The 21,083-nt window shown below is 36.5% G+C and overlaps 1 long non-coding RNA gene across 1 annotated transcript; it reads right to left on the bottom strand.

Annotated features, from left to right (window-relative positions):
- Nucleotides 1-6,895: 6,895 nt before the first annotated feature.
- Nucleotides 6,896-8,830, bottom strand: LOC149011794 (uncharacterized). Its single transcript, XR_016174679.1, has 4 exons — nucleotides 8,760-8,830; nucleotides 8,429-8,528; nucleotides 7,971-8,022; nucleotides 6,896-7,266 (listed from the first exon to the last, which is right to left on the bottom strand). It is a non-coding gene; the product is annotated as an uncharacterized LOC149011794 (long non-coding RNA).
- Between the last annotated feature and the right edge of the window lie 12,253 nt (nucleotides 8,831-21,083).

Raw genomic sequence — 21,083 nt, 5'->3', positions numbered from 1 at the left:
GAATATGCACCTTATAGAACAAATATTTGAAAAAAGTTTGCAGAAGTTTGATGTATCAGTTGCCCAGGGTGATTGCCATTTTGTTATCTGTGCCCTTCTAAAGTATAAAGGAGAAAACTTGAAAAACTGCTCCTAATAGCACAAATATTATTAAAAAAAAAAAAAAAAGGTTCCACAAATTTGAGGTGTAGTTGCCTAGGATGGTTTTCTTTTAGTTTTCTGGATCCTTATAAAATATATGGGGAAAAATAAAAACAAAAAGCTTACAGGTATTTGAAATAAGAAAAAGGCAAAGCTGCCCACACCTAATATATGTCCTTTAATGATACTGTGTTAGCACCACATAAACTTCCTCCCTGGTGTCATCCTGTTACCATCAAACTATAGTAAACAAAAATTCAAGAGAGATTTTCCCATGACCAAAGCAAATCTTTTTTTTTTCTTTTGTCTTAACTAAAAATGTCCCATTTAGGCGAAGATGTCATTCAGGCACCTTACATAAATGCAATTTTTACCTAAAGACAGATGCTTGATTTCGGGAAACTTTAGGATTGTCTATGGATAAATGATTAGTTCCCCTTTAATATCTAGTTACCAAAAATAAACCTAAAAAAGAACTGCACAAGATTTTTAAGTCATCACAAACTGTGCCTGCCTCATTGTAGCTATTTGACCATATCACACAAGAGAAAGTTATGGAAGTAGAATCTCTTATGCCTCTAGAATGTGATTTCTAACGGCACACACAGAGTCACGTTCAGTTCTAGAACCACAACTATCAACAGCTCACATGAAAAAACTTCACTTCCTATTTACTTTCTTCAGATTCTTCCATATAAGAGCCACCTTCACCTATAGGACCACAATTACTGAAAGTATGTCTGACAAGAAAAGCTTTACGCCATATTTACCATCATCAGCTTCGTCTATGATAGCATCCAGCTGCAGCATTGTCTTACTGTATATATTTACAGATCAAAGTCAATACAACTCAGTAATTAATATCAATATCAAGATCATGGTACACAAAGAAGCTTTTACATGATTTCAATTTCTTTCCCATTATATGTTATCTTAAATTAGTTTCCTGTATCTGGATATATTAGCAAGTAAAAGGACTACTGAATGAACCACCTCAAGAGAGTCAATTGATCCATACCTCAAGCAATTTTTATATGATAACTAGAAGAAGCTGTCCTTCTGGCACAAGCCAGGGTGCACGAGAGAAAAGCAGTAGTTCCATCTACCCCACCCGAGGGATGGATCATAGGTTGCTTTATTCATACAATATGTATTTATGCATGTAAAAACATAACTGAAGATCTCATCTTGTCTTGGTATCTTGACCATGCAGATACCACCAAGATACTGAGATTCCAACCAAAATCTCGCCAAAATCGGGTACAGAGTCTACCAGGTTTAGGTAGGTTTTAGCCATTTCTTGGGTCTGATTCTTCCTGGGCCAGCCTATTTTAAGGCCTATAAACATATATCCATGGTTTGTTTGGTTAAGAAACAAGCCATAATGGTCTTTTAGATTTGCACTCTTGCTTGCTGGCATGAGGTCAAATCTGAATGTATTCTCTCACATCTAAACATTCTAGATGTATAAATTCACATTAATGGAAACCCTATTTTTAAGCAATACTCACACATTTAAATGATCAAATTACAACTAAATAGGTGTTTTGTATTCACCCTTGATTGGCAATATACTGTTGAATCCTCATGTATATTTACATGTTTATAGATTGATTAAGATCTCAAAAGCACAAATAATAAGCCATTCAAAGTTTTGAATAAGTAAAGAAGTGACTCATCATTACAAAATGTCAAAGATTAATAATAATTAAGTACATATTTTCAAGGACATCATCGCATCATACTCTCCTAAAGTCTTACACAGTTGTTTAATACTCCATGAAGTTTGACGGATCTAGTGTGCATTGTTTTTTGAGTACCTGTAATAGGATATGGATCACCAAATTGTGAAGAAACCCCTTGATCCACTGTTGTTATAAGTCATATAACGGCACTGGTACCACATATGGATGGTAAGTTGGGTACGAGAAGATGCCGTCAGAAAAATTGGTTTAGTACATCCTTATGAGTGGGGGGCGCACTAAATTTCCAAAGTTCCCGAGATTTCGACCAAAATTACTGAAATTTCTGAGAATTCAACTAAATTTTTTGAATTTTTGGTCGATTTCAGGTCCATTTTTATTTCGACCAGTCATCTCATTTGGTAAGGTTGAAATTTCGACAAGATTCACAAGAGTTAATACTATGTGTACACATGTTAACTATTCACCTTCTGTCTATAAATTTGTTCTCTGTCAGACTTATACAAGAGAAAATTGAAAGACCTTACAGCTTACACAAGGGTAAAATATTCATCAAGTGTTATTTAATTTTAAAAACAGGCGGGCACAACCAGTTTACGAGGCTCCCACCGCCACAGGGTCTACAGAGAGTCATATGTATGCAGCCTTACCCCTGCTTTCACAGAAAGGCTATTTCCAAACTCAAACTTGTAACCGCTTGGTCACAATGGAGCAACCTAACCATTTCCAGGTGTAATTTAACTTCAAACGTTGTTGTTTTTTCCTTAACTTTTTTCGATGAATAACTACATGTATTGTCAGTTATCAACTTGCATGGAAGTTTGAGTTACTAAAATGAATTCTATTTTTTATAGCATTTATGATGATATATCCCTCATAAATGGTCTCCAAAAATTAGCAAATGAAAGGTGACATGGAAGCCTGAACTACTACAGAGTTGCTACAATTATCAAGTGAAAAGTAATAACAACTAGTCAATGAGATTTCTTGTCAAAGGCAATTACAAATTAAGGGTGCCTACGGGAATTGATGAAAGGCAGATTAATTTGGGATATTTGGGCTAAGATAGGATTTGGAGAACCAGATTCCAATTGGATTTAGACCTTCATCTCAACTTTAATGCTGACGTAATCATCTCCACACTGAAGTAGAAAGTCTAACAATAGTGACAGTGACATATTGGCCAAAAGAAATTGCGGTCCTAGTGCACAATCCACTTTGACGGTATCCTGAGCGGGTTGACCTGGAGTTGGCCCTAATCTACAGCAGTTTTGCATGAAGCTGGCACCCTCAAACTCAAAACCAGGCCGTCACTCTGGCAGCCCAAGCTTTTTATCTGCACCAAGGAGTCACCCTGTTTATCATTGTAATGGTTCATATCGTTATTAGGGTTATCACAACAACAACGGTGATAACAATAACAATAATTCGGCTGAGGCTTTTCTTATTTATAATGTTTTTAGCAATATGTTTGCAATATTTTGCTGTACATATTGCTACGGCCATTGTCATTATTATCATTATGCATGTTCTGTTGCCGACATTTTTGTCATGGAAGTAATTATAGCAGTAATGATAATGAGAATGATGATGTTGATGGTGATGGTGATAAGTCTTTTCTTTTCAGAAACAGGACAATATATTACAGTGCAATATAAAGCTCCAGTCATTGCACACCAAGGATTTTGCCCCAAGAGGGAAAAAAACAAAGCAACCAAGGAAATTGCATGTAACTCAAGAAAAGCAGTAGCAGCAGCGGCAACTAGTAAGAATAACCATAAAGAAAATCAGAAAAAATAGCAGAAAATTGATAAGCTAAATTTATCACTAACTCTGCTGCAATTATTATTAGCAATCTAAGGAACCTAACTAGAAGATAAATCATTTGGGACAAAAATACCTCAGCCCAGTTGTAGCAGAAGCTCCAAAATAACCTAAGACCTCAAAACAACCACCACAGTAAGAAAAACACCTTCCCAAGATTGACATTTCATTCGTTGATTAAAAACAAGGTTTAAAGAGGACACACAATTGGAAAATAAGACTATGCGATGGTGTATAGATTAACGCACTAACTCTACTTCAATACATGCTAACTAATTGGGCAAAATTCTTCACTTTTAATTAATATAAAAATGCCACGTGCAGCTCCAATTCCATTATTCAAATGATGATATTCATATCTAATGATCATTGGTGGACCTAAAACTATGAACTGTAGACTATTAACAAGTATTACAAGTAATACCTGCATGAAATGGAAGAACAACGAGTGGATACACGAAAAAAAAGAAGATAAAAATCAAATTCACAACCAAAAAATAGCTCCAAATTGAGCTGGCGATACTTGCAAACTAAAGGATGGTATTGGAACCTGGAAGTGCATTAGTGAATCCATTTCAAAGAAAAACAAGCAAAGGAAAATAAGTGCATTGATGAACTGAACGAAGCTTACCACAGAGCAGCGCGGAGTGAGAGTCGTCAAAAGCGAATAATGGATTAGTTTTGCGGATTGAAGAGAATTCAAACCAAAAATAGCTTCAAAATGCGCTAACGATACATGCAAACTAAACAACGGTATTGGAAGGACATTAGCGAATCCATTTCAGAAAAAGAAAGAAAGAAAAAAAAACAGAGCATTGATGAATAACGAAGCTTACCACAAAGCAGCGCGAAGTGAGAGTCGTAGTGAATTAGGTTTTGCGGATTGAAGAGAATTCAAAATGGAAGAAGAGAAATACAATTTGACGTTCAGTGATCTTCGCGAGCAGAGTGACTGAGACCGGAACAGTCGCGGAAAGCACTTACAGGGAGGGAGGGAGAGAGATGGAAATTACCGAGTGCATGTGTGGAAAAACATCAGTTTTATAGGTGGCCCCACTTATGGTATAGCTGACTGTGGGACCTATGGTACGATAGCCACGTCAGCATCATGCGACCAATCCCACCGTATACCCTCAAGAGATTTACATTTGCCTTAATTTATATTTTTGGAAAAGAAACGCCACTGGAAGCACAAAGAAACTGCCCCAACACATGAAACGTCCGGATCCAGCACATGTTTAGGTGGGGCCTTTATTTAAAACATGTGATGGAAAGGTGTGAAAGGAGAAGTTGGGATCATCTCCACGTGGAAGAGCACAAATACAGCTTTCCAACTACAAAAACACAGTGAGGCCCACAGGTGAAATTTTGATTTTTTTTTCCCTTTCCAAAAAGTGTTTTTCATTTGTGGGCCCTACTGTTTTTATGGTCGAGAAGCCGTCGGAGAGCACTTTGTGCTCCCCCCATTGCGAGATGATTGCAACTCTGAAAGGAGTACAATCAGTGGCAGACCCAGGATACAATAGTGGAGGGGCCGAAAAATGAAAGTCAGATAACCTTTCCTTTTGGGGTCGCAACTCTAAATTATTTTATTAAATTAAAGAATAGACCACATATATTTTGTGGGGCCCACACATATTTGAAAAAATGATAAATTATTGATAATGATATTTTTTTTTCCCGACAAAATATAGGTAAAATTAAAGCAATAATATAAAAAAATATACACATGACTTCAATCCTAAAAAGTTAGATGCAAACCAAAATTTTCTTTGGTAAGAGATGTAAACCAAATTCTTTTTTAGGTAATAGATGCAAATCAATGGTAGTTAGTTACCTACTAACTATAGACAAAATCAAATTAAAAAGAATAACAAAAAAAGAAAAAAATAAATAAATTGAGAAAGAGAAAGAGACCTAATTGTGGAGTATATTTTTTTCCAAATTTTCTTAAGCCACGCTTATAGAAAGGGAAGAGAATAAATAGGGATTGAAGAATTAGTTTTTAATTAGAAATAACATTTTGATTTTTAAATACCTAATAAGATTTTTTTTCAACAATTTCCTTTAACCCACATTTATAGAAACAGAAGAGAATAAATAGGAAGAAAAGATGAGAGAGAAGAGAGGAGAGAACAAATAGGGATTGATGAATTAGTTTTTTTTATCAGGATTGACATTTATGCCCATCATTTTATCTTTAAAAACTGTTCACAATATTGGGGGGGGGGGCAAATAGTGACATTTCACATGTGGGAAGAGAAAAAACCGAAAAAATTAAAAGAATTAAGGGAATATGCATAAATTTTTTAAAAATCCGGGAGGGGCCATGGCCCCCTCCGGCCCCTTCATAGGTCCGCCACTGTACAATCAGATTCCATGAAAAAGCCCCTCTGCATTGTATGTCCCATAATAGGTCCCATTCTTCTACCATTTCCCGAGAGTCGATGACTATTCATAGCTATTACCTTGACACCAAAGAAGAGTTCGACCCAATGCTTTATTTCTGTCCTAGTTGATCCTGATTCGACATTAGAAATATATTGATTGTTCCCCAATAACCGAATACCTTTATCTGTAAATACTGCATATTTGATTTCATCCATAAATCCGTTAGAATTTTTCTATTGCAATAGTTTGATTTAGAACCATGCTACCCTTAGATGCTTGCCACATCATCAAACTTAAATGTAATTGCTTAAATCAAAAGCATGGGATATACTTGTAAACATCTTTTCTAGTTGGGCTATCAGCCAAAACAATTGGACTCAGTACGGCCTGTTAAGTATTTTGTCTGGTCCAATCGTGGACCATGTTAGGCCGCGTTGGTTTACAGTCCATAGTTGGGTCACCATAATCAAGCTTAATCGGACTAATTACAGGATGTAGACTTCATTGAATTCTTATAATGTTAAATTAAATGAGAAATTAAAAAGAGACTTTCATAAACTTCTCAAAGTCTCCGATCAAATTTTCCTTTTCTTTTCTCCCCTCTTCATCGGAGCTTTGAAAAGACGTATCCCCAAAACCACCCTGAAAAGTATGATTAATTTTTCTTAGAATCTTTTAGTGTTTATGCATTTTAACCTTCATTTCATATCTTAATGATCATTCTCTTTCCTTATCATTTATTACAAAAGAAATTAACCTATGATGCATTCAAATTAAAGAAATCCATAATTATTCATTTGGATTCGCAACATCAAATGTTGCATGAATTTACCATTGGATGTTCACGAAAGAATATGATCAAATGAAGAATTCAATATTTTCTTTTTGGGGAACAATGTGATGAAGGTCTTTATCTCAAGTAATATTAATTTCACAAACATGTAAGGAGATCAAAGGGTTTGGATGGCGTGTATTTGGTCTAGGGGAATAGTACAGAAATATAAACAAGCTTTGAAGAGGCCGGACATTATGACCCCATATGTATGTAGCTTTTCTTCATTTTGTTTTGGATGGTAAATTGGACAAAAGTACAAATTTTCTTCTCCTTCATTTGACCCTTTACAAAAGTACAAATTTTCTTCTCCTCTTGAGTTCCATCTTTGCAGGTGTGGTCACAAAATCTGTGGGTGTGAGCATGAAGACTATCCTGTAGAAAATCAAGGGAGAACAACCAGTGCTATGAAGAGAATGCTTCATACATTTTGAAATGGAACTGCAAACCATATCTAGAATTCTTTGAAACAGTTAGATGAACTGGTATTTCTACATCTCTGTCTTTGATTGATTTACCCTCAAAATGTATGGCTTGGTGGACTAGGTGGGTAACAAGCTAGGTTGAATTACAATGATAGAGATATATGCCATTTATAGAGAAAAACAGAGGAATGTGTCTCTAAGTTGGGAGGTTGCAGATCTTAGATATACTTACCTGGTGATCAGACCTGCAGATAATGGTAGGTTTAGGGGATTCTCCTCATATTGATCTGTTCAACTCTTTTACAAAAGGAGGAAAGAGGTTGGTGCAACTCAAAAGCAACTGTATGGGAAATTTAGGCCTGAAACTATGGTGCAAGAAGACAAGCAAATTCTTTGTGTTCATTACTTCTAATAGAAAACAGACCTTGACTTCAGTCCTATGAGATTAGATTATCAAACATTAGAAGGGAACTAAGGCAATTGTTCTGAAGCTTTCTCCAATTGCAAGTTAAGGATTTCACACAAGATAGTGTCCTTTTATTAGGCAAAGCAAATTTGCACAAATACAATAGCTAGTGTTTGACCATCATAGACACATTTTAGAGCAAATCCATGACCAAAGAACTCTGCATGGTTAAGTCCAAGGAAACTTACACGATCATGGTCCATGCCTCTTCAGATTTTGAATGGCTTTATAACTTTCTTCCTTGAAAATAAAAATTGAAAAGATTTAAAAATAGAGAGATGAGTCATTTTTAGATAACTCATGAATGAACTAAACTTTGCTGAGTTTGGGGGATTTTGCCATGGCGGTTGGGAGGAATGAATTTCCTCTTCTTCTGTCTTTTGAAGAGATTAGTTTTTTGAGTCATTTCTGAGTTTGGGGAATTTTGCCATGGTGGTTGGGAGAAATGGATTTCCTACTGTTATTCCCTTTGAAGAGATTAGTCTTCTGAGCATTTCCTCAAATTTTAGTGTTCAATTTCATCTCCTTCGATGAGGAACTAAAAGGGTTTATATTTTCTCTGGACCTACTGAGATAGAACCTGATAGTCTCTCTCCAATTAAAAGTTTAAAACATCAGAGACAAGGAAGGATCCAATAAAACATACCTAGAGATTGAAGAGCAGACAAAACATCGAAGCCAGGGAAGGATGCTATGACAATGCCCTTTACTTCACCAGATAGAAAGCCGTGGTCCATCTCCAAATTCTGGATTAGAAGAAGGGGAAAGAAAAATAAGATCGGTGTTTATGGATTGAAGCTTCCTGCTAAAAAAAGAAGAAGAAGAAGGAAGCCCATACTATCAACTGTAAGATCCCATTAATCCAAGATGGTTTCTAGGGGTTTATTTGAGAAAATATCAATCAATCTCAACCATTACATTCCACCAAGAAAATTACAAGCAACGAAGGAAAACCAAGAAGAGGCAAAGATATATACCTTCCATGGCGTTAGTTTCGGCGAATCAGAGTTCATGATAAACCAAAGCTAGATCTAAGGGGAAAATGGAGATGCTGACAGTTACAACAGCCACACTTGCAGAGCACAGAGCACTTATACCAGATAGTCCCAACTTCTAGAAGCAAAACCCATCAGTACCACAGTCTTTTAGGTCTGTTTGGTTACATGAGTCTCGAGATTTCAAATATCTAAAGATTTGACTATAGAGTTATAATTTATAAAATTAGGTTTGGTTGTGGAATGAAATCTGTGGATTCATCCTATAAAATTATTTGATCTACGTGATTTTTGTAAATGTGTAAATGTAAAGCTTTTTTGAAATCTCTGGATTTCACCCCTTACCCATAAATCTACAGATTCACGTTTTTAGTGTAAAAAGGTGAATCTCTAGATTTCATGAATCTAGAGATTTTTACAACCAAACGGGTATAATTCTCAGATTCATGAATCCAGAGATTTGAAATCTCTGGATTCATGTAACCAAACAGGCCCTTAGATGCGTGATTTTGATTTAACGTCTATAATGTACTTTTTTCTTCCTCAATTAATATTTCTTGGTTTTTGGAAGAAATTCTTCCTATTCATTGGGATAGGTATGGTTATTGATTTTTTTGAAAAATGAGTAGGGGAGAAGTTGAGAATTAAATTGATTCAAATAATTTCAAAAAATTTAATTGATCAGAATAAATATCATTTATTATTAATATAATTGTCTAATTGATTGAATACAAATGAGCATAGGAGGGAAAAGAAATGTAGCCGTGTCTCATGGGTTCATACTTTTATAATAGTAGTATGATAGGCCAAGTCAATCGGAATTTAAATCAGTTAAGCTTGATAAGTTTTATTGGGCTGGGTCTAACATTGACAATTAATTTTTTTTCTCTCTTCTTCTTCTAATGCTTCTTCCTATTATGGTTTGATTGTCTCATCTGTTAATGAATTTTGTTCTATTTCTTCTCTGTTGCTTTGCACTAGGAAAGGTGAAAAATATAATCAAGGGAAAAGAACCGAGATCCTAACCTAACACAAGAAATCTTACCCTTCCAACTTCTTCTCGTCTTTTTCTTCTCCGTTGTTTTCTATTTTTCCTGTCTGCTGATTAATCAGCTAGACTTTTGTCTTTTGATTAAGTTCATCTACTCTGGCTATTTTTGAGGTTAAAGGGCAGATTTCTTAGATTTGATATTGACCTTCTTCCCCATCCTGTGTTGTCCATTGTCTGCATAAATTTAGCTTACCTCAATCTCTCTCATAATTTCCTATCGAGATGACTAGACCCCTTCGGACTAATATCCTGTCCATTTTTGACAAAGAACTGGACCATCCATTTCCTTGTAGACGTGGGACATGTTTCCCAACATCACATCAAAAGGTTGTTATCTATTTAAAAGTCACATTTTTTAAAAAAAAATTAGGCACAACTCTTTGGTGTGACTTATATATGGATTTCAACCATTTGATGTGAGGTTGGGACACATGTCATTCATCTACAAGGAAATGGACTGGATAAATTTTGAGACCCCTTCCATCTTCCACCCTTACGTCCTTCAATCACTTGAAAAGCCTCAATATATATCCTTCCCCTGTGGAGGGTTTGATTTTAGTGGGTTTTAAAGTCAAGTAAGAAAGGGCTTGATTTTTCCAGTTTATAAACTATGAGGCCATTAAAGATAATAAAATAATAATAATAATACATACATAAATACGAGAAAATTATCTCTCCCTTGTACTTATTTTCTATTTACTTTACTTGAACGAGTCTAGATCCTCTAACCTAGCATGCCCGTTAGACCTAATAATAATAATAATACATACGAGAAAATTCTTTCCCTAGTACTTTTTTTTTTTTGAGTAAATTACATATTACACGCTTTACTGGGGGCTTAAACTCTGGGTTGCATGTTTTAGTGCCTTAAATTATAGATTGCACACTTTCAAAGTTACAAGTTTCACCCTCTTAGTATTTCATCCAAGATTGTGTTAAGTTATGAGTAAAATGACCATATTACTCTCATTAAAGTAAAATGATATAAATTAATACCCTTTTTAAACCTCTCATACTCAACCCTGTGGTTCGGCAAGACCTTACCTACGTCCTTCACATCTCACAAAGTACTACCCTTTGTTTGTCTTGCTACCTAGGTTATCCCACAGAGAATATTTATAGGGAATCCTAAAACCCTAATCTCAATGTAACTACAATTTTAACAAAATATTAGTAATTGACTCAAACCTTGTTTCAATTATAAATACAACCAAAACTATAATTACATAAACCCACAAAATACAAGACACCCAAAACCAACACTAATTTCATCCTCACTACCTAATTAATAGTGCTAATTTGGAAAAGTAAAAAAAATGGAAAAGATTAATGTCTACGGTCATTAATGGATCTTATGTATAGGTCAATTTGTATAGTACAACAATTTTTTTTTTTAGAATATAGTTTACAACAAGAGTCCACTTGGTTGGCATAATGAAGTTTTTTCAAGCTCTAAAATCAAGGCTGAGTTTTCCCATAAGTTGAAATAAGCACCAAGTCAAATAACCAAGTTAAAGAATAAAAAGGAACTTACAAGAAATCAAAATTGAATTGTAAGTCGCAGACAAGGTGAAAAATATCTGGTATGATTCAAATTCTTAATTTTCTTAGCAAATACAACGACTGGTATCTAGCAAATCAATCGCATTCTGTTGTAATTTTTGTAATTTTATTTGAAAATTCAAACAATTTATTTTCCTAAATGTTGGGTCTTTTCCTAAAAGACACCTAAATGGCCAATAGGTGTCTTTGCTAACAAACAAGCCTTAAGGGGAGAGGTTTGTTCTTTAGGAGACAATCTTTGGTGATGTCTCTTACTCTTCTATATAAAGGTGGGAGATGTTTTGTTTTCATCGCGCACAAATGTTTTTGAGAAGCATTGGTTTTCTTTAGGTTGTGTCATAGAAAACAAATAGGTGAATATAACTTTATGGATCCCTTAGTCCATCAACTATGGGGTGCACCGTCTATGATGGAGAGGTTGACTGATCTTAAGGGTGAAAACGCACTTAGATCCGTGTGCACTAATCGGGGCGTTTAAATACCTTAAGAAAGTGTCGTTACTGGCATGTTTCAACTCCGTTAATTTTCATTTATCAAGATGGATGTACGTAACAAAGCTTTCGAAAAGGGTTTTGTTCATGCCATTTGAATCAAGATAAGTTTTCTAATTCTGCTTTATTTGTCTTATATGATTGGCTGTGGTAATATATTTTCCAACAATTTTAAGGTATTTAAACCTCGTATAAGGCAAACAAATGTTGGATTTGATTATTGGGCAAGTTGCGTCTTGGTTCCTTTATTGCTGGCTGAGGGTCTAAGAGGTTTTTAAGAGGACTGCAAATCCATCTCTAATTGAAGATGGAGGCGTATAGAAATCCGTATGATTCTTATTAATATTTTATGGCCATCTCTCCGCTTAGAACTTTTTTGCAGACATCCTAATTCTTCTTGAAGCTTTAAAAAACCATTATGGTACACTTAAGAGTTTTCTGATTGTATTATCAGATTTTGAAAATTTCCAAGAAAGGAGAGGAACGAGGTTCTGAGATCAGACCCAATTCTTCTCTTTTCGTTCGTATCTTTCCGAGGAATTGCTATCTTCTTTTCGATATCCCTTTGAATGCCTCACTGTCTTTGATTCGAACTCTTCGGATTCGTTTGGTGCCATATAACAAGGTTGTTGGCTGAAACACTATAGGTTATAATGGAAACTTATTATATGGCACAATTTTCACTCTTTCTGATTAGTGTTGTTTTTGCTTTTATGATTTTCTTTTGACAACAGAGGCATAGCCAAAAATTACAGAAGAGGTTCTGTTCCTTAAGGAGAATAATAAAGAGCCCTCCATTGGTGACCTCCTTAAATCCACTAACAATTTTGACAAACATAATTGCATGTGGTGGGTTTTACATGCATGGAATTGACCGGCTCTTAATCTGCTCATTTATTACAGGGTCATGAACACCTAACCAAAGGCTTTAAAATATTTTTGTAGGAACATTTTTGTGCAGGAGTTTTGGCTTTGAGACTTGAGTAGATTAAAGAAAAAAAGAAAGAAAAAGAATTAACCTGTTTTGTGGCGACAGTTGAATTCATGTTCATGTGTTCTACCTGTATTGCTTGGATCTTTATGGTGTTTTAATGTTGTTTTAACTACGTGTAAGCAGTGCAACTACGTTGCAAGGGATGGATATATAGTCAAAACTAAGTGGCTGGCAGCGATTATTGTGGGTTGTGCAATTATTATGTTAGGAAAGAGATAGCAGAAAACAGAGAACGATGAAGGCAATGAGTATATTAAATCAAAACTGGAACCGTATCTGCCTTGAATTATCGAATACAGCAAGCCTATTTAACAACTTCATATAACAGAAAGATAAAAACTAACTCCTAATAACTAGGACCGGTGCTTAACGTGCTTAATAATAAAAGATAAATATTCAGCATTGTTTTGAATTCAAAAAACAGCTGAAGAAACGGAGCTAGGAGTTGTAACAACTTCTTCCAACGTCTCTCTTGACCCACTTCTACTAACGTTCCTTGGCCCATTCTGCTCCTACATTTTTTGTGCATCCTCAACACTCCCCCTTGCTCCAAAATCACACACACCCAACAAAGACCTCAGATATTCGTGTTTATTTCTGGGCAAAGGTTTTGTCAAAATATCAGCTACTTGTTCTTCAGTGTTGCAGTACTTAAGAACTATCTTTCCTTCAGCAACAAGTTCTCTAATAAAATGCACCCTTATATCCACATGCTTAGTTCTGCCATGATACACTGGATTTTTTTGACATGACTAGTGCTGATTGATTGTCACAATAGATTTTTGTTGCCTCCTTTTGCTTCTGACCAAGCTCTTCTAGCACTCTTCTCAACCAAACACCTTGACACGCTGCTGTAGTTGCTGCCATATATTCTGCCTCTGATGAGGATAATGCAACAGTTGCTTGTTTCTTTAAGCTCCATGAGACTACTCCTGAACCAAGGCTAAAAACGTGACCTGAGGTGCTTCTTCTATCTTCTAAGCTACCAGCCCAATCACTATCTGTATATCCAACCAACTCACATTGCTTCAAGTGTTCATACCAAAGTCCAAATTCTAGTGTACCTGCCACATAACGTAGAATACGTTTTGCAGCTCCAAAATGATGATTTGAAGGAGAATGCATGGACCTGGAAATTAAACTCACTAAATAGGAAATATCAAGTCTAGTGTGAGTTAAATAAATTAATCCACCAACTAGACTCCTGAAGTGATGTTCATTTGCTGATCCTGTGCCATCTTCTAGTTGCAATTTCTCATTCATATTCATTGGCGTGTATGCTTCCTTACATCCCAACGTATGAAACTTCTTCAACAAATCCGCAGCATACTTCTTTTGTGAGATGAAGATGCCCCCTTTCACCTTCACTTCTATTCCAAGAAAATAATGCAACGATCCTAAATCTGACATTTCAAACTCATTCTTCATACTTGCTCTAAACTTGTCAACCAAAACTGATAATGAGCTCATATATATCATATCATCTACATAGAGGCTAACAAATAGAGCATCATTACCTTGCCTTTTGATGTACAATGTGGGTTCGCTTTTGCTCCTTTCAAAACCATTCTTGATGAAGTAGGAGTCTATCTTTCCATACCAAGCTCTTGGGGCTTATTTTAATCCATAAAGGGCCTTCTTTAACCTGTATACCTTCATTTCTTCATTTTGAATTTCAAATCCTGTAGGTTGTGTTACATAGACCTCCTCCTCCTCTAACTCACCATTAAGAAAGGCTGATTTAACATCAAATTGATAAACTAACCAACCCAATTGTGCAGCAAGGGCTAAGAGAGTTCTTACAGTTTCAAAGCAAGCAACCGGTGAGAATATATCTTCGTAATCTATGCCTTGCTATTGAGAATACCCCTTCGCCACCAATCAAGCTTTGTGCTTTTGAATGCTTCCATCTGCATTGTACTTGGTTCTGAACACCCACTTCAAGCCAATTGCATTCTTATTTTCAGGCAATTCAACTAGCTCCCATGTGTCATTCTTTCTAATTGCATTTAATTCTTCCTCCATAGCTTGCTTCCATTCTGCTTTTCTGATTGCTTCTTCAAAGGAATTCGGTTCTGCTACATACAATGCTTGTGTAGATGCATAGATGTCCTGCAAGGATCTATAGCCTCGTGGTCCTTCTTCGTTAGTTGAGCTTGATGATTCTGAAGGTGATTTTCTTGTTGAAGGCGTAGTCGGTGGTGTTGAGACATTCAAACTACCAAGTGTCGGAGTTTGTGGTTGACTATCAACTTGGTCTTGCTCCTCATCTACTGTGTTGTCTTGTTCTTCCAACATGGCTATTTCTTGAAGGCGAATCATTCCTTCAGTTCATGCCACGTCCAACGACCTTTTTCATTAAATATGACATTTCTACTAATGATGATCTTCCCACTCTCAGGATTGAATAGTCTGTATGCTTTTGAATTGATACTATAACCAACAAATACACACTTTATGGCTTTGTCATCAAGTTTGCTACGAATCTGAGAGTTGATTAAAGTATAAGCAACACTTCCAAAAATCTTTAAGTGGCTTACCCCTGGTCTTCTACCTGTCCATACTTCATAAGGAGTTTGATTTGGAACACTTCTTGTTGGTGAGATATTTAAGAGATATACTGCTGTAGCAACTGCTTCTCCCCACAACTGAGTGGGTAGTCCTTTTTCTTGGAGCAAACTTCGTGCCATCTCTACCACCGTTCGGTTTTGCGCTCAGCTACTCCATTTTGCTCTGGAGTTAATGGAGCAGTAAGCTCCCTATGAATGCCATGCTCTTCACAGAAGGAGTTGAAAGTTTGTGAAGTGAATTCTCCCCCTCGATCTGTTCTCAGTGCTTTAACATGCTGTCCACTTTGCTTTTCAACCAAGGCCTTGAATTTCTTGAAAGCATCAAAAGCTTCATTTTTGTTCTGCAAAAAATACACCCAACTCATTCGACTATGATCATCAGTTAAAAGTAAGAAATATTTACTTCCTCCAAATGTCTCTGTCTTCATGGGTCCACACAAATCTGCATGGATTAGGTTGAGATTGTGTGGTGCTCTCCATGCTTTTCCAATTGGAAAAGGTCTTTTGCTTTGTTTCCCAAAAATGCAGGCTTCACATACTCCTAAAGCATCAAGCTTGGGCATCCCTAGCACCATCTCTGATTGCTGTAGTAGCTTCATGCTGTTCAAATTGAGATGACCATACCTCTTGTGCCAAAGGGTTGTTTCTATTTCTCCTTTGGCAGCCATGAGATAATTCTCTAAACTTGAAAAATCAATTGGAAATAACTTGTTTTTTGTCATATTGATTTCAGCTATAACTTGGTTAGCTTCCTTGGTTTTGATCAAGCAAGAAGAATTATCAAAAACCAAATAGTACCCATCTAATATTAATTGCCCCACACTTAACAAATTTTGAGATAAGCATGGAACAAAAAATACATTGGTAAGGTAACTAGTCTTACCATTAACTTTTCCAACTGCAACCGTACCTTTCCCTTCAACTTGAAGTCGTTTGTTGTCACCAAGTGTGACATTCATCTTGTAGCTTTCATCCAACTCCTTGAACATGATTTTTGTCCCTGTCATGTGATTTGAACACCTGCTGTCCAAGAACCAAACTTGTTGAGGGTGAGGTTCTTATTCTACCAGTGCCATGAACAATCTGCAATCATCTTCTTCTTCACCAGGTTCTCCTTCTTCAACATAATTAGCTTGAGTTTGTTTTTTCCAGCAATTTGCTTGAACATGTCCATACCTTTTGCAATAATGGCATTGAACTCCTTGAGCTCTTCCTCTTCCTTGTCCTCGACCAGTAATTCTTCCACGACCTCTGCCATACGTCTGTCCACGACCTCTACCATAAGTTTGTTCATATGCACGCTTTAAATCATCTGCTGCTGAAGCGTACTCCCCCTTAACATGAAATGCCTTTTTTTCTATTTTTTCTTCTGTCCGATTGATCCTTGCTTCATGTGCTTGTAAGGATCCCATTAACTCATCGAATGACAGCAGAGTTAAATCCTTTGATTCTTCTATAGCTGCAACAACATGATCAAATCGTGAAGTTAAACTTCTCAAAACTTTAGTAACAACGATGTGATCATTGCATTTTTCACCATAATTCCGCATCTGGTTCACAATTGACTTAACCCTAGAGAGAAAGAGTCTTGTATTGTTTCATCCTTCTTCATCATCGATGTTTCAAACTCCTGCCTGAGAGTCTAGTCTCACGGCGATGACCTTGCTATCCCCTCGATACTCTCGCTGCAATGTCAACCATGCTTCCTTAGAGGAAGAAGCACTCAAGATGGTTGGAAAAATATCATCATGGACTGCCTGTTGCAGTAAATAAAGAGCCTTTGCATCCCTCTTCTTGTTTTCTCTCATCTTGGCAGCATCATTTGTCTCGGCAAGGCCCTCCTCAACTAACTCCCACAAGTCTTGAGACTTGAATAAGGTTTGCATCTTCACACTCCAAAACTGGTACTTTTCCCCATTGAACAAGGGAATTGGCAGTTGCCATGATGAAGATCCATTTGTTGCTGCCATAATCACTCAATCCTTCGTGTTTCTCTTTTTACGCCCAGTTAAGATCGAACACAGCGCTGATACCACTTTGTTAGGAAAGAGATAGCAGAAAACAGAGAACGATGAAGGCAATGAGTATATTAAATCAAAACTGGAACCGTAGCTGCCTTGAATTATCGAATACAGCAAGCCTATTTAACAACTTCATATAGCAGAAAGATAAAAACTAACTCCTAATAACTAGGACTGGTGCTTAACGTGCTTAACAATAAAAGATAAATATTCAACATTATTTTGAATTCAAAAAACATCTGAAGAAACGGAGCTAGGAGTTGTAACAACTTCTTCCAACGTCTCTCTTGACCCACTTCTACTAACGTTCCTTGACCCATTCTGCTCCTACATTTTTGGTGCATCCTCAACATATTATGGATTGTTTGGAAAGAGAATTTTAGGAACTGCCAAGTTCCTAAAGCCCTTCGAAGCTAGTCTCTTTTATTTGTTGCAGGTGAGCGAGTATTCACTTTGAAGCTGGGCTGTATAGAGAAGGTATGTGATAAAACCAAGTATTCTACAACTCTATCTGTCTTTGCCCCTTACTTCCCTGCCGATAAGCCGCAGAAGTTTGTTAATATCCATAAGGTTTTGGTGCTAGTAATGTCAACAAGATGTTAGTAACAGATATTTCAGGTTTCGGGGTATCTTCTTGACAAAGGGTACAGTGACGTGGAGTTTTACTAGAAACCGTTTTTGCAGATTATATTGTGTCTTGCAGGAGCTGTTGTTGTGTGCTTATATGTAATGGGTAAGAAACTAGTTGCTATCCTTGCACATAATAGAAGATCAACTTGCAATATGCTTATCATCGTTACTTGAAGGTTGAAGCATTTGAAACAAGATTCAGGTTCTTTACAAGAACATGTAGTTTGGATTGTTCCAATTTGGCCTGCAGCTTTAATTTGACTGCTGTCTTATCAGCATGTGAGAAACCCGGGGTCAAACCGATCTTCCATCTGTGATTACGTTCAGATTGTTTGGCATTTTCAAATGTGTATGAGCAGGAATTAAATCCCAGCTGTAAATACTTTGATTGCTTCCCGTCAAATGTGGATGCAACACCTCAGGGATGAGGGTGTTTGATGAGTTGTTTAACAGGAATATCATGACATGGACTGTTGTGATCTCATCCCTTGCTCAAAGACATTTTTATGAGGAGAGTTTAAAATCTTATTCAAAGTTGGGTCTGGATCAGTAGAGCCTAATTCTGTGACAGGCACAAGCCTGCTTTTGGCATGCTTTGGTTTACATGCTCTGGAAGAAGGGCGTCAAGTACATGGGCTTGTCCTGAAATTAGGATTTCTGTTAAGATTTGGGCATTGAAAGTGCACTAATGGATATTGATTTCAAGTGATGGAAAGTGCATGCTAGATTGTGAGGCCACTGAGATGGCGGATGAGGTTTCTTTGGCTGTGATCCTCATAAGTCCTTAGCTCAAATGGTATGCTGTTCTCGCTGAGGACCTTCAAATGCTATGATTCATGCATTTATGGTTATGCTAAAACAGCAGCTTGCAATCCATAGTGCTTGGATGCTTTGAGTGCCTGAACAATAAGCTATGAATGAATCGCATTAATGCATTGAGCACTCAACTCTTTGTTGGACGAAGGGGTCAACATTGAGCAAGAGGTGATAGATTTATGTTAGGCACAAGTTGGGAAAGACAAACAAAGCCTTCACATCTCATTTTCCTCATATCAAGCCAGGGGTTACCACCTACTATGTACTTGATATCCCGCTTGAGTATAAATATGAAATATTGGGTCGGAGATTTTCCTGGTTTGTTGAGAGGATCCCAAACAACTGAAGAGTTCTAGAATATACTACTTTGGTTGTTGCATCTCAACATGGAAAGTATGGAACTAAGTAGAATTCTAAGGCTACTATTGCCTTAAATCTTTCAAAAGAGATGCTATTGAGGGGTTTTTGAACCCCATGCAGGTATCATGAGTGGTGCTTTACAAGCATGTGCATCAGCTTGTAATTAAAATGAGGGGAGAAAAATCCACGATGATGGGAATCTTTGGACAAATGAAGGGGAAGGGGATCATAATTCCATGTTTTCACCATTGTTAGAAGGAGGTTTGTCCTCGATGGTAAATTATAGACCACTGTTAAAAGGAGGAAAACTAGGTTTTCAAGAAACTTTTAACAAATGGGCCACTGTTGTTACAATAAAATAAAACAATGAGGGGCAACAACCAAACATTGGTAATATTATATTCCATATGCACCATGAGGGCAGTATACCTCTTTGTGGTACTATATGTCAGGTTACACCAAGTGCAGGTGTAATAAAGGTAGATCGAAACTATGAGGCTAATGATTTACATAGAGTATATGACAACTTGGCACTAGTGTGTCAAAACTGTCGTTGCAAGCACGTACATGAGGTTATGCCTTGCAAACCTTTCAAGTGACCCTAATATATTTGATTCATGTTAAAAATCAAAGATGGCCAGGCCTAAGTGGTTGTTAATCACATAATACTACACAAGAAATCTAATTCTATGTATTATGGTTATGGTGATTATGATTTACCACAAGCGACATAACAATGGTACAAGCCCATCGATTTTTACTTATAGTAAACCCGGATTGTGGGGGTTTATATTTATCATGAGATGCATATAAACTTGCATGTGAGTCTCTTCTCAAGAGACAGTTATGGTAAAATAGTTGATTTTTCTTAAAAAGAAAATGGAATATGCTTCATATGCATGTGTTAGGTCCATATTTAAAGGTGATATGTATAGATTCGTGGTGGAGCATGTTTTTTGAATTAAAATATAAATTCCACCAAGTTTCACCCACTAGATTATGCCCTTGCAAGAAGCTTGGAAACCTCGAAGAGGTAATATATAAAACATGCATTGGTAGGTGATTACTATGAATTGTTGTGTAAGTCCCTACTTAGTGTATGGCTTTATAGATTTGTCGAATCCAACGTCGCAAGGCTAAGGTGACAATGAAAGATACATGATGGTGACCATTGGAATAAGCATTTACATTAATGGTAAATGACGTGATCAATAGAGAAAGTAAGACATTGAGTCTTAAAAGCATGTATCTATAAATGGAAGGGACATTATATTTTACATATATGTCTAGTGAGGCTAATAAATAGTGCTATGCATAGTCAATGAAATAGTTTGACTGAAAGTTGTGTAAAGCCTCAAAATCACTAATGTGATGTTGTTTAGAGGAATGAGCTATGAAAGCCTATCCAAGGTCATGTGATGGACACCCAACCTATGTGAAGAGGTTTCAATCTTGAATTAGGTTCAAAGGGTAAACAACGAAGTCACGGGATGACCTGAAGAGTATTACTAATTTCATTCCAATATTATGGTAAAGTAGTACCATCACAAGGAAAGAGGTTGAACAAGAGGTTCTTAATTAGCTGAAGCCTACGAAATGTGGGGGTGTGTTAATTGTGGTGCACACTGGCTAACCTAAGTGGATGTAGGAAATAAGGTCGCTTTTCAATGAGAATTATATAGGCAAATTCTGTTGACATCCATGAGATCTAGGACATGGCCTATTCTCTTTTAGAGGAAAGAAGTCCAAAAAAAAAAAAAAAAAAGGTTTATGAAAGGGTTTATCACATAAAATCGATTGATAGGATATG

The sequence above is a fragment of the Hakea prostrata genome, chromosome 7 (genome assembly GCF_041222555.1).
Source record: "Hakea prostrata isolate BN-2017 chromosome 7, UWA_Hpros_2, whole genome shotgun sequence".
NCBI classification, from domain to species: Eukaryota; Viridiplantae; Streptophyta; class Magnoliopsida; order Proteales; family Proteaceae; genus Hakea; species Hakea prostrata.
Note: the sequence above shows the minus strand (reverse complement) of the source record. Positions and strands in the feature narration are given on the sequence as shown.